Source organism: Ambystoma mexicanum, chromosome 7q, assembly GCF_040938575.1.
Source record: "Ambystoma mexicanum isolate Mex_15411 chromosome 7q, UKY_AmexF1_1, whole genome shotgun sequence".
In the NCBI taxonomy this organism is placed as follows: domain Eukaryota; kingdom Metazoa; phylum Chordata; class Amphibia; order Caudata; family Ambystomatidae; genus Ambystoma; species Ambystoma mexicanum.
In genome coordinates, this window is record NC_090941.1 from 110,981,646 (window position 1) to 110,996,213 (window position 14,568).

A 14,568-nucleotide genomic window follows, 5' to 3' on the forward strand; every position below is an offset into this window, starting at 1 on the left:
ACTGCTCAGCCACAGCTACCAAGTGAATCTGTCTGGTACAGACTGCTACCAAATGGGTTTACTGCCAAACACCTGTAGTCCTAAATCTTTTGCAGTGGTCCCAGAGGGAACTGCACAGGTTTCCGCCTAACAACAGGCATCAGAGCACTGTATAATGGACTCATAAACACATGACAGTTGTACATGAGTGGCATTGGCAAACCTCAGACATGGCATCACAATCCCCAACACACATGTCATTTCAACTTGCACACATGAGCTATACCACAGCCATATCGCAACAGCCAGCACCATCCATACAAATACAACAGCATGACCATGCAAGGTGAGCCAGACATCACATGCGACACAGGGAGTGCACTACACATGCACACACACCACGACACTTGCATGCATGTGTACACCTCCGCCAACTGTCGCAGTGTTCAGATCGGCATATATGTCACACCTGCCAATCATTCTTCCACATCCTTTGCCATGCAAGCCTACACACACAAGCACCATCCATGTGTCATACATGAGAGCCCTCAGATGTGTCAACCTCATGGCCCTGTACCCCCCCATACTTGGCCACATAAAACCACATGTGCAACCTGCACACTCCTGCCACACCACCACACGCACAGCTTACAATCAGTATGCATGTACACTTACTGCTCGACTCCAGACAGGTCTGACTCTCAAGGACCTTGACGTAGAGCGCTGGGGATATGCGTTCCAGGACCCTCATCTGATCTTCCGACAAGTGGCCCCGGCGCCCCTTAGCATCCGCTGCTTTCAGCAGGCGCCGGGCCTTCTTGAGGGTCCTGGACCTGAAGTCCTCCCAGCGCTTCTTCACATGATGGAATAGTCGGACTGCCACCCCCTCCGCGTTGATGGCAGTCACAATGTCCGGCCAGATCTGAGTCCGTCCTTCCTTGTCGGCGCGCAACCTTCCAAAGAGGGCATCATGCTGCCCCATGACATGCTCCACCAGGACACCAACTTCGGTGGCAGTGAAGCTGGTGCCCCTCTGCCTCTCTGGCCGGGGGTTGCCACTGGTGCCAGATGTTGCAGTGCCCGACATGGCAACCCCAGAGGCAGGAGTGGGTGGGCAACTGGGTCCTGGGGCTGGGCTGTGGAGCGATGGTATCCCAGTCGGGAGTCTTCGGTTCCAGCAGGGGTGGTCACAGCAATAGCACCCCTGGCTGATGTGCAGGCAGCAAATGGCAGGACACGTGGGCAGCAGGCAGTCAGGCAGCAGCAGATGGCAGGTGGGAGCGTGCTCTGGGCTCTGGGGGGCAGTAATTCGGCCTTCTGGGCAGGAGCGTGGTCTTCCGTGTGCTTACGCGTGACCAGCTTGATACGGAGTGATTTGGCACGTGAAAATCCAGCACGTCTGCGTGTAAAGGCCCTTTGTGCGTAAGCGCGTCAGCACATGTACGTTGATTCATTGGCCCAAAGGCCCCCAGGTGTGTCTATGACGTCACACGCATGGCCGTTGAGAATGGCATGTGTAAAAAAAAAATACACGTCCGAGTATCAAAGCGTGTAATTGGTGGAAATGGCCTCAGCGCATATGCACGTCTGTGACGTGTGTATAAAAGGTACGTGTAGAACCCCATTTCCTTGTAGGTGCTTTTCATGGAGAGCGAGTGGGTGAAATATGTACTTCTTGTTGGTTCACACGCGATTTACTTCACGGCGTTTCAAGTTCGTATTCCCTGTTACCTCTGACAGCTTTTTCTCTTTTCCTCTTTTTCCTGGGCCTGTTTCCTCAAACAGCATTCCCTTCTACTGTTGTCCTGTCTCCTCAGAAAGCGTACAATTCTTCTTTTGGCGGGGGTGTTGCCAACACGCACACGCGTGTCTTTTTCATGCTTTTTGTTCCTGGCAGACGGTGTGTCGTGCACATATTTAACATCTGTGCTTGCCCCGTGTGTCGCGTACCCCTTCAGAGGTAATTCTTGTGTTTCTGGGTGCCACAGCGTAGTGCATGTTTATTTTTCCACACACGTGGTCTAGGATGGGTTGCGTGCACCTTACTTCCGTTTTTTGGGGTGCCTGTGCGTTGCGTGACCCGTAATCTTTCCCCAGGTGTGACATACAGCCTTGCTAGAGCACTAGAGTATGATTACCTACTGGTACCCAACCCCTTTGACCCCCAATTGCCCAGGAAAATAGTTCACAGTGACTCCCATACGCACAATAACATCAGTGCCATGGCTGGGAGGCGAGCAAGCCGTAAGGGTGGCAAAGGTGGCCGAGCCCCAAGTGGTGGCCGTGGAGGATCCGGTAGGGGACGTGGCCGTGACTTGCAGGGTGCCCCTAGCCCCCCATGTGTGGAGGACCAGTCAGGGACACCCATGCCCCCCCGCCCCCTGGTTGAGGGTAACGTGGCTGACACCATCCATGCTCAGCCCTTGTTGGACCAGCCCACTGTGGCACCAGACCTGGCACAGGGTGACTCCATGGCTGACTTCCAGGTCAGCAGGTCTATGCCACGTGAGCCGGTGCATGTTGGTGTCCCCACTCATGTCCCCCTGCACCTCCAACCCCCAGCATCCAGGGGCACCCTCCACCAGGCCCCCACTCATGTCCCTCTGCACTCCCACCCCCCAGCAGTGCAGGGCACCCTCCACCAGGCCCCCACTCATGTCCCCTGCACCCCCACCCACTAGCAGCCAGGGGCACCCTCCACCAGGCCCCCACTCATGTCCCCCTGCACCCTCACCCCCCAGCAGTCAGGGGCACCCTCCACCAGGCCCCCACTCATGTCCAACTCATGTCTCCCAGCACCCCCACACCCCAGCAGTCAGGGGCACCCTCCACCAGGTCCCCACTCATGTCCCCCTGCACCTCCAACCCCCAGCATCCAGGGGCACCCTCCACCAGGCCCCCACTCATGTCCCCCTGCACCCACACCCCCCAGCAGTACAGGGCACTCTCCACCAGGCCCCCACTCATGTCTCCCAGCACCCCCACCCCCCACCAGTCAGGGGCACCCTCCACCAGGTCCCCACTCATGTCCCCCTGCACCTCCAACCCCCAGCATCCAGGGGCACCCTCCACCAGGCCCCCACTCATGTCCCTCTGCACTCCCACCCCCCAGCAGTGCAGGGCACCCTCCACCAGGCCCCCACTCATGTCCCCTGCACCCTCACCCCCCAGCAGTCAGGGGCACCCTCCACCAGGCCCCCACTCATGTCCAACTCATGTCTCCCAGCACCCCCACCCCCCAGCAGTCAGGGGCACCCTCCACCAGGCCCCCGATCATGTCCCCCTGCACCCCCACCCCCCAGCACTGTGGTGCACCCTCCACCAGGCCCCACTCATGTCCAACTCATGTCTCCCAGCACCCCCATCCCCCAGCATTGCAGGGCACCCTCCACCAGGCCCCCACTCATGTCCCCCTGCGCCCCCACCCACCAGCAGTGCAGGGCACCCTCCACCAGGCCTCCACTCATGTCTCCCAGCACCCCCACCCCCAACCAGTCAGGGGCACCCTCCACCAGGCCCCCACTCATGTCCCCCTGCACCCACACCCCCCAGCAGTCAGGGGCACCCTCCACCAGGCGCTCACTCATGTCCAACTCATGTCTCCCAGCACCCCCACCCCCCAACAGTGCAGGGCACCCTCCACCAGGCCCCCACTCATGTCCCCCTGACCCCCACCCCCCACCAGTCAGGGGCACCCTCCACCAGGCCCCCACTCATGTCCACCTGCACCCACACCCCCCAGCAGTGCAGGGCACCCTCCACCAGGCCCCCACTCATGTCTCCCAGCACCCCACCCCCCACCAGTCAGGGGCACCCTCCACCAGGCCCCCACTCATGTCCCCATGCACCCCCACCCCCAGCATCCAGGGGCACCCTCCACCAGGCCCCCACTCATGTCCCCCTGCACTCCCACCCCCCAGCAGTGCAGGGCACCCTCCATCAAGCCCCCACTCATGTCCCCCTGCACCCCCACCCACCAGCAGCCAGGGGCACCCTCCACCAGGCCCCCACTCATGTCCCCCTGCACCCCCACCCCCCAGCAGTCAGGGGCACCCTCCACCAGGCCCCCACTCATGTCCAACTCATGTCTCCCAGCACCCCCACCCCAGCAGTCAGGGGCACCCTCCACCAGGCCCCCTCTCATGTCCCCCTGTACCCCCACCCCCAACCCCCAGCACTGTGGTGCACCCTCCACCAGGCCCTCATGGCCAACGCATGTCTCCCAGCACCCCCATGCCCCAGCAGTGCAGGGCACCCTCCACCATACTCCCACTCATGTCCCCCTGCACCCCCACCCACCAGCAGTGCAGGGCACCCTCCCCTAGGCCCCCACTCATGTCTCCCAGCACCCCCACCCCCCACCAGTCAGGGGCACCCTCCATCAGACCCCCACTCATGTCCCCCTGCACCCCCACCCCCCAGCAGTGCAGGGCACCCTCCACCAGGCCCCCACTCATGTCCAACTCATGTCTCCCAGCACCCACACCCCCAGCAGTCAGGGGCACCCTCCACCAGGCCCCCACTCATGTCCAACTCATGTCTCCCAGCACCCCCACCCCCCAGCAGTCAGGGGCACCCTCCACCAGGCCCCCACTCATGTCCAACTCATGTCTCCCAGCACCCACACCCCCAGCAGTCAGGGGCACCCTCCACCAGGCCCCCACTCATGTCCAACTCATGTCTCCCAGCACCCCCACCCCCTCCAGCAGTGCGGGGCACCTGCCAGCAGGCCCCCACACATGTCCCCCAGCCAGCACGTCATCACAATCCAGATCCCAGGCTCCTATGCCCACCCAAATCACACCCCACACCACCTCAGTCCAAACACCCAACCAAGCTTTACACCCATTCAAAATTGAAATACCCATTACATGATAGATAACAAATAAGCAGTATGCGCATGAGTACAAGTCCGTCAGACCCACACAATGGCAACACATGACTGTGAAAACCCACATTGTGGCAGGAATGAAACCAATGAGAGAAGTCCACACATTGAAGTAAGAAACAAAAATGTATTACAGTGTAAATGAAGTGAATGAAATCAAAAGAAACAATAATGGCAACAAATATCGAAATGCAGCATGTCCACCAAAATAAGAAATAATGAAAATGGGAATCCAAAATAACCGGAATGAAATTGTGTCCAAAGTCACCGTCCAACAAAGCAAATCCAAAGGGAAAGTAAAGTGAAAATCCATTGCTCCATGGTGAAAAAATAATAAAAGATGAAGCCCACAAATCCACTGTCAAACTATGTACAAAGAGCAAATCCAGGGTCCATGATCCCAACGATGTAAATGAAACCTACAATAAAACCCACCTAACTAATAACTATATACAAAAAAGTGGGGCACAGTCCAAGCGCCCCAAATTAAAAAAAATAAATAAAACCTAACACTAATTAACTATATACAATGGCAGCGGGCTAGTCCAACGGCTCACTTCTGGATGTTGCGGGCCAGGGCATCGTCGAACTCCTGCTCAATGTCCCGGAGGCGGTCCTGTTCCATGGCACCAAGGCTCCGCAGGGATGACAACATGTTCTCCTCCAACTCCCTGTGGATTGCCTCGAGGCACTCGGCCCGCCTCAGGGCCCTCCGCATGGAGTTCTCCGCCCTGACCATCGTGAGCCATGCCTCTTCTGCCCACTGCCGCTCCGCATCTATGGTGTGGCCCAACCGCTGCCACACGGAAGACACTTCCCGTGCTGGGTCCTCCTGCCCTCCGGCCGATGCCTGCCCCTCCGATGTCGAAGGCCCCGAGCCATCGTGGCTCCCACCTACAGCCTTCTGCTGATGCTGCTGCTGCTGTCCATGTGCCCTGTCCGATGGTGCCTGCACATCCTCCTCCAGCTGAGGTGCAGTTGTTGATGTGGCCACCCCTGCTGGACATCCGACTCCCGACTGTGGCAGGGATCTGTTGTCCACCAGCCTGGCCGCACGGTCAGAGGCAGCTCCACAGGTCACCCAGGTGATACATGTGTGGGAAGATGGCATGGAGGAGGACTGGGGCATAGGGGGTTCCGTTGAGGAGGGGGTCGGAACAAGGTCCAGGAAACGGAGGAATCCGGCCATGGTGAGCAGTCCCAGTGGGTCAATGCGGTCAACGAGCCATGCGAGAAGACGTGCAGTCTCATCATGGAAAGACTGCAGGTCAGCTCGCATGGCCCGTTGATGCAACACCACCCCACTCTGGACAGGCTCAACCTGTTGCAGGGTAGCCACATCCACAGGGAGAGGAAGGCCAGTTGGTGTAAGCCAATCCCCTCCCTGAGAACGGGTCTGGAGGTAGGCATCCCTGCTGGTGCAAGATGATGCAGTGACAGGAGCAGGGACAGGATTGCACACAGGCACCTCCGCGGCAGCCTGTGCTGCCACCTGTCCCTGGTCCTGCACTGCACCACTCGCGCCAGTGGAATCCCCACCTCCAGACCCCGCCTCTGTTGCTTGCACGGCCTCCTCCTCCACCAAACCTCCCACCACCCTGGATGACTCCATGCCATCTTCCTCCGTTGGGCCCTGTGGGGTCCCAGCTGCCCCTTCTGCTGCCGAGGAGTCCAACTCCAACCTCCGCCTCCTGGACCTCCACTCGGCAGCTGCGGCCTCGGACGTGGCACCGGACTCTCACTCCCCGACGAGATCACAACCTGGGAGGGGAGCCGGGCCTTGCGACCCCTGCCGCTGTGCTCCACAGAACCTTCTCCGCCCTCTTCATCAGTTGACGCTGCAGACAGGGAGAAATAAAACACAGGTGTTAGGGAGAATTCTCTGGTTAGGCTGAATTTCCTAACCTAGTGAGTCCCCCAGCAGCTTTGTTGGATTTCTGGAGTTTGTTTTTTCCATCCTGCCAAGAGTGAGACTCTTTTTCTCCGACTCTTGGACATGAATGTGTGTAATTCCTTTGAATGTCAATGTGTTCTATGGGCTATGGGGTCTTTTACTGCATAGGGTCTCATATGTTTTGCTATGTGTGTTACAATGCACCCTCAGTGCCGTAACACTGGGGCGTCCTAGCGGACCTCCACCATAGACTCCATACCCGGGGACTGACTACTGTCTCCCCGGGCATGTAAAGTCACCATTGGCTTTACTAGACCTAAATTTACTAACAGAACCAGTACAAACCATCCTATTGTGGACATACTAGTAGGGGTAATTCGATTACTCCTGGGTCTGTTGTTCGAGGGGGCACTGTCCCGTCCCCCCTCGTCGAGTTTTGGCTGGTGGCAGTGGAAACTACTTGTTATATTCGACCCCGAATATAACACTATGGGATTCTTCCCATTGTTGGAGGTTAATACTGTTTCTCGTTAATCTCTAACATACCACCGGTTTATTTATCTTAAATAAATCTATCGGTTGGTATTTTCTGCCAGAACTCGGTTTTTAAAATGGTGTCTGTGTTCGTCTCTGTGACTCCTAAACCAAAGGTTGAGCCCTTTGTTCCACTTTTGGCGGGCCCTCCAAAGTGGTGCCATTCTGTCTGGGTACCACAGGGGGCGTCGGAGGGGGTTTAGGCACCCTGGACTGAGTTGCCTTGCCAACTCCGGTCGCACTCTGGTGTGATTGGCCCAAGTGGTGAGCCACCCTGCTCACCACTTAGCGTGTTTTTGATTGACAGCTAGGCTGAATGAATGGGGGTTTTCTGCATAAAAGCAGGGCTTTTAGGACTGGATCTTCAGAAGTCGCCACAGGACCTTAGAATCCGACGAGGGTAAAGCTGAGCCGACCTGCAACGACGACACCTCCGGTTGAGCCCTGCTGAACCGACTCACCACTTCCCAACGACAGAGGAGATCTCCCCGCCGGAGAGTCTTCTTCCCCTGACTGGTAGGAACAACCAGTCCCCTTTGCTTTTTCTTCGCTCCAGGACGTAGTGGTCGAATTGCCCGTGCAGAGCACCCCAGCAACCGGATAGCCACTACCCCTGTACCACGACCAAAAGGTGGTGCCTTGTGACGGAGCACTCCGCGGCTGGTCTCTTCCCTGGTGGTGCAACGATCTTCAACTTTCCTTCAACGACGAGATCACCTCTTCTCTTGGCAAAGACCCGACGTGCATCCACCACCAGGAACAAATGCCCCCGCCGGAGCTGTCCCTCCACAAACAATGTACCGTGTCTGCCTGGCTTCCCATGTGCCGGTTAGCGTGAGGTGTCTGAATCCTCGCCTCTCCATTGGGTCGCCTCCAAGCCTTCTTAACTTTCTGTTTTGAACTGGTCCAAGCTTTCTATAACAATTTGCGACAAAGACTCGAAGTGCATTTCCACTGTGATACTTTTTGGGACATATCCCCTTGTATCTCTCCGAGTGGGCCTGGCCTCTGAACTTTGCGATCTACAGTAGACCCTGCCTTACTTATCTTGCATTTGTTCGTAAAAGTGTTGGTACCGAGTTGTTTTCATACCCTGCCTTTTTCTCTCCCATCCTAACAAATACTAGAGTGCCATCTAGGTTAAAGCATTCACCTCTGTCTGCAAATAAGTGGTGCCGTTGAACCTAGACTTGTCGAAATATTGTTAGGGGGATTGATTTGTTTCTGATAGTAATTGTGATTGAAGTTGTTTACCGTATTAGTGCCCGAGTGTTTTCCATAGATGTGTTTTTATAAATAAATAACTATATATCTTTACACCGAAGCCTTGTTCCGTGTTTGCTTGTTCTACTGTGTGAATTGCCCTATTTTGTATACTCTGCATACTGCCTAACTCTTCTTGAGAGAAGTCTGACTGCTCAGCCACAGCTACCAAGTGAATCTGTCTGGTACAGACTGCTACCAAATGGGTTTACTGCCAAACACCTGTAGTCCTAAATCTTTTGCAGTGGTCCCAGAGGGAACTGCACAGGTTTCCGCCTAACAACAGGCATCAGAGCACTGTATAATGGACTCATAAACACATGACAGTTGTACATGAGTGGCATTGGCAAACCTCAGACATGGCATCACAATCCCCAACACACATGTCATTTCAACTTGCACACATGAGCTATACCACAGCCATATCGCAACAGCCAGCACCATCCATACAAATACAACAGCATGACCATGCAAGGTGAGCCAGACATCACATGCGACACAGGGAGTGCACTACACATGCACACACACCACGACACTTGCATGCATGTGTACACCTCCGCCAACTGTCGCAGTGTTCAGATCGGCATATATGTCACACCTGCCAATCATTCTTCCACATCCTTTGCCATGCAAGCCTACACACACAAGCACCATCCATGTGTCATACATGAGAGCCCTCAGATGTGTCAACCTCATGGCCCTGTACCCCCCCATACTTGGCCACATAAAACCACATGTGCAACCTGCACACTCCTGCCACACCACCACACGCACAGCTTACAATCAGTATGCATGTACACTTACTGCTCGACTCCAGACAGGTCTGACTCTCAAGGACCTTGACGTAGAGCGCTGGGGATATGCGTTCCAGGACCCTCATCTGATCTTCCGACAAGTGGCCCCGGCGCCCCTTAGCATCCGCTGCTTTCAGCAGGCGCCGGGCCTTCTTGAGGGTCCTGGACCTGAAGTCCTCCCAGCGCTTCTTCACATGATGGAATAGTCGGACTGCCACCCCCTCCGCGTTGATGGCAGTCACAATGTCCGGCCAGATCTGAGTCCGTCCTTCCTTGTCGGCGCGCAACCTTCCAAAGAGGGCATCATGCTGCCCCATGACATGCTCCACCAGGACACCAACTTCGGTGGCAGTGAAGCTGGTGCCCCTCTGCCTCTCTGGCCGGGGGTTGCCACTGGTGCCAGATGTTGCAGTGCCCGACATGGCAACCCCAGAGGCAGGAGTGGGTGGGCAACTGGGTCCTGGGGCTGGGCTGTGGAGCGATGGTATCCCAGTCGGGAGTCTTCGGTTCCAGCAGGGGTGGTCACAGCAATAGCACCCCTGGCTGATGTGCAGGCAGCAAATGGCAGGACACGTGGGCAGCAGGCAGTCAGGCAGCAGCAGATGGCAGGTGGGAGCGTGCTCTGGGCTCTGGGGGGCAGTAATTCGGCCTTCTGGGCAGGAGCGTGGTCTTCCGTGTGCTTACGCGTGACCAGCTTGATACGGAGTGATTTGGCACGTGAAAATCCAGCACGTCTGCGTGTAAAGGCCCTTTGTGCGTAAGCGCGTCAGCACATGTACGTTGATTCATTGGCCCAAAGGCCCCCAGGTGTGTCTATGACGTCACACGCATGGCCGTTGAGAATGGCATGTGTAAAAAAAAAATACACGTCCGAGTATCAAAGCGTGTAATTGGTGGAAATGGCCTCAGCGCATATGCACGTCTGTGACGTGTGTATAAAAGGTACGTGTAGAACCCCATTTCCTTGTAGGTGCTTTTCATGGAGAGCGAGTGGGTGAAATATGTACTTCTTGTTGGTTCACACGCGATTTACTTCACGGCGTTTCAAGTTTGTATTCCCTGTTACCTCTGACAGCTTTTTCTCTTTTCCTCTTTTTCCTGGGCCTGTTTCCTCAAACAGCATTCCCTTCTACTGTTGTCCTGTCTCCTCAGAAAGCGTACAATTCTTCTTTTGGCGGGGGTGTTGCCAACACGCACACGCGTGTCTTTTTCATGCTTTTTGTTCCTGGCAGACGGTGTGTCGTGCACATATTTAACATCTGTGCTTGCCCCGTGTGTCGCGTACCCCTTCAGAGGTAATTCTTGTGTTTCTGGGTGCCACAGCGTAGTGCATGTTTATTTTTCCACACACGTGGTCTAGGATGGGTTGCGTGCACCTTACTTCCGTTTTTTGGGGTGCCTGTGCGTTGCGTGACCCGTAATCTTTCCCCAGGTGTGACATACAGCCTTGCTAGAGCACTAGAGTATGATTACCTACTGGTACCCAACCCCTTTGACCCCCAATTGCCCAGGAAAATAGTTCACAGTGACTCCCATACGCACAATAACATCAGTGCCATGGCTGGGAGGCGAGCAAGCCGTAAGGGTGGCAAAGGTGGCCGAGCCCCAAGTGGTGGCCGTGGAGGATCCGGTAGGGGACGTGGCCGTGACTTGCAGGGTGCCCCTAGCCCCCCATGTGTGGAGGACCAGTCAGGGACACCCATGCCCCCCCGCCCCCTGGTTGAGGGTAACGTGGCTGACACCATCCATGCTCAGCCCTTGTTGGACCAGCCCACTGTGGCACCAGACCTGGCACAGGGTGACTCCATGGCTGACTTCCAGGTCAGCAGGTCTATGCCACGTGAGCCGGTGCATGTTGGTGTCATCAGGCCACATGGATCAGGGGCAGCTAGGTCATCTGCTGCCCCGAGTAGGCAGGGTGGGGAGGCTGCAGGGGCAGTGTCCAGAGTGGCGTAGGACACTCAGGATCACCAACACCTTCCAAGCGGAAGAGGAAGAGTGCTCGTCCAGTAGAGGCTGATGCCCCAGACACGGCTACACAGTCTGGCCCGTCAAGGAAGCCCAGCTTCAATGAGGCCGAACGGAGTGCACTTGTAGAGTATGTGTCTGCACATGACCGCGAAATGGTGATTATTGCAGGATCCAGGACCACACCTGCACAACGTCTAGCACACTGGCAGACCATCGCGGACATCATAAGTGCCCTTGGAATCGTGAGGCGCACAGCTACTGAATGCTACAAGCGCTGGAATGACCTGAAGCGCAGGGCAAAGAATAAGCTGGCCTCAAGTCATGCCGCTACTCTAGTGACTGGAGGTGGGTCTCCAGCAGAGGACATAGAACTCACTCCACATGAGCATGTTGCTGGGACCTACGTCACAGATGAACAGATCCAAGGCGTGGGAGAACCGGCAGATTACGAGGCATTGTCCGGTGAGTGCACATGCATGTGTGTGTCATCCATGTGCATGGTGTGTGTGTGAGGGCTTCTGTTTGGGTGCCAGGTGAGGGTGTGTGTGCCTGAGTGGTTTGGGTCACCCATGTGCCTCATCCAATACATTCTGCGCACCAGCATTTGGGTATAGCAGTATCCCTTCTGCCAACAGTAGACATCTAGCCCAACACCACGCCAGTTGCCCTTGAAGTGTCATCTTGCCACAACATCCTTGCTTATTTTTCTCTGTTTATTCAGGCAGATTGTTTGCATTCCACCACTTTTACTAGGCATTTGTCAGTCCTATTGTCACATGTCTGACATGGCTATGGTAAAGTGGACTGACTTTGTTTCCTGGATATCATTTGTTTAGACATGTCCCTGTGCTATAGGACCATTTTGGACGGCAGCTCCAGGTTAAACATTTTAACTATTTCAATTAAAAAAGCAATTTCATGAGCAAACTAGACTGAATGAACAATTGGTGCCCTCCTCTCCCTCTTCACTTTATGGCTAGGGTACATGCCATCTGTGTGATGGCATGTGTAGTTGACCTGCAAATCACAGGCCAATGTGTGATGCCACTGCTAGGCAGCATGCAGCAAATGTGTTGATCTTCCATCTTGGTGTCATCAATGTGTGCCATTTGCCTCCCCTTCATACGCAGTGACGGTGCATGCATCGGAGGGTTTTAGTCATGTGGGACATGTGTCAATTAAGTACTGGTTCTGTAGCTTCTCAGCCCTAATTGTGCGCCATATTGCTAATGCCTGTTTCCATTTCTTTTCTTTTATGTCTTTGCAGGGGATGACTCACTTGATACTGCTGGGGTTGTGGAGATGATGCAGACTCAGGAGGGGTCTCAGGGCCCACTGACCACCAGTGAGGGACGTGGTGTGGTGGTGGGTGAGAACCCACAACTGCTGCAGGTCGTGCTCTCAAGGGGTTTCTCTGGGTGCACCTCTCCCGAGCTGTATTCAGGTGTCGATTCGGATGATGAGACCTATGTGCCGTCGCAGGTGAGTGTTCCTGGGAGGGATTCTGTTCTGATCGACCCACCTGCACCAGGGGTAGAAGCCTCAATGGGGATGTCAGTGTTGGCAGGTACGCCTTTGGTGGTTACGGATGCAGGGTCACACTCTGCAAATACTGATCCTGTTCCTGGGCCAGCAGATCAGAGGGGGAATGCAGTCCTGCAGCCTCAGGCAGTGCCGGCACAGCAAGGCGCAGTTCGCCTTGCCCCAGACAGGTGTGGTGCCCGCCGACGTGGTGGCCGTACGCCACCTGGCAATACCGCATGGGAGCAATCCATATACGGTATGGCAACCCAACAGGCAGCATCATCAGAGATGATGGCTCAGGCCATGGATAGGGTGGCCACTTCCATTGTCCCCCCAGAAAGGCTGATGGAGCGACTACAGCAGGCAACAGACTCCATCTGCCAGTCACACAGGGATGACATGTTGGCGTCCGACAGGGACAGGTGGGCGGCACTGGCGACTCTGCGGGAAGCGATTTCCATAGAGTCCCAGTGCCAGAGGGAAGCCCTGAGGGTGGAACTCCGTCACCTCAGGACGACTCTTGTTGAGCTTGAGGCTTCAACAAACACAAGGACAGAACAGCAGCTGGAGCGTCTCACATGTACGCTCTCAGCTGAGATGCAGGCAACTCGTGAGGAGGTCCGGTCATCCCGTGAATTATTGCATGGGGACCTCTGCATGATTATCCTCCAGAACCAGACCTTCCAGACCCGCATGCTTGCTGCCATGGAGGACCAGACAAGGGCTTTGTGTGTGCTGCCTCCCATAGTGCCACCACCTCCTGAGGCAGCTGCAGAGTCTGGGGAGAGCGACAGCAGTGATTCTCTCACAATAGGGTAGCCGTGCAGGCCATGAGCCCATGGAGGTGTTTTTTTTCACAAGATCCACACAGGTGGGTTTTGGTGTGCACCCTGTCCTCGGACCTCCTGGGTGGCCTCCCCCACCCCTCCGGGCCCATTAGGCCATTTTTTTTTCTTTTTAATTTTTGATTTTTTGGACAATGTGTTGCCTTGTGTGGCTCCTGTGGGCATACGCTGTATTGTGGCTGCGCACATGCAGGCTGTTAGGCGGAAACCTGTGCAGTTCCCTCTGGGACCACTGCAAAAGATTTAGGACTACAGGTGTTTGGCAGTAAACCCACTTGGTAGCAGTCTGTACCACACAGATTCACTTGGTACCACTTGGTGAGCAGTCAGACTTCCCTCAAGAAGACTTAGGCAGTATGTGGAGTATACAAAATAGGGCAATTTACACAGTAGAACAAGCAAACACGGAACAAGGCTTCGGTGTAAAGATATATAGTTATTTATTTATAGGAACACGTCTATGAAAACACTCTGGCACTAATACGGCAACCAACTTCAATCACAATTACTATAAGTAAATCAATCCCACTAACAATAGTTCGACAAGTCTAGGTTCAACAGCACCACTTATTTGCAGACAGAGTTGAATGCTTTAACCTAGATGGCACTCTAGTATTTGTTAGGACGGGAGAGAAAAGGCAGGGTATAAAATCAACTCAGTACCAACACTTTTTCGAACAAATGCAAGGCAAGTAAGGCAGGGTCTACTGTAGATCGCAAAGTTCAGAAGCCAGGCCCACTCGGAGAGAGGCAAGGCGATATGTCCCAAAAAGTAACACAGTGATAATGCACTTCGAGTCTTTGTCGCAAATTGTTATAGAAAGATTGGACCAGTTCAGAACAGAAAGTTATGAAAGCTTGGAGGCGACCCAATGG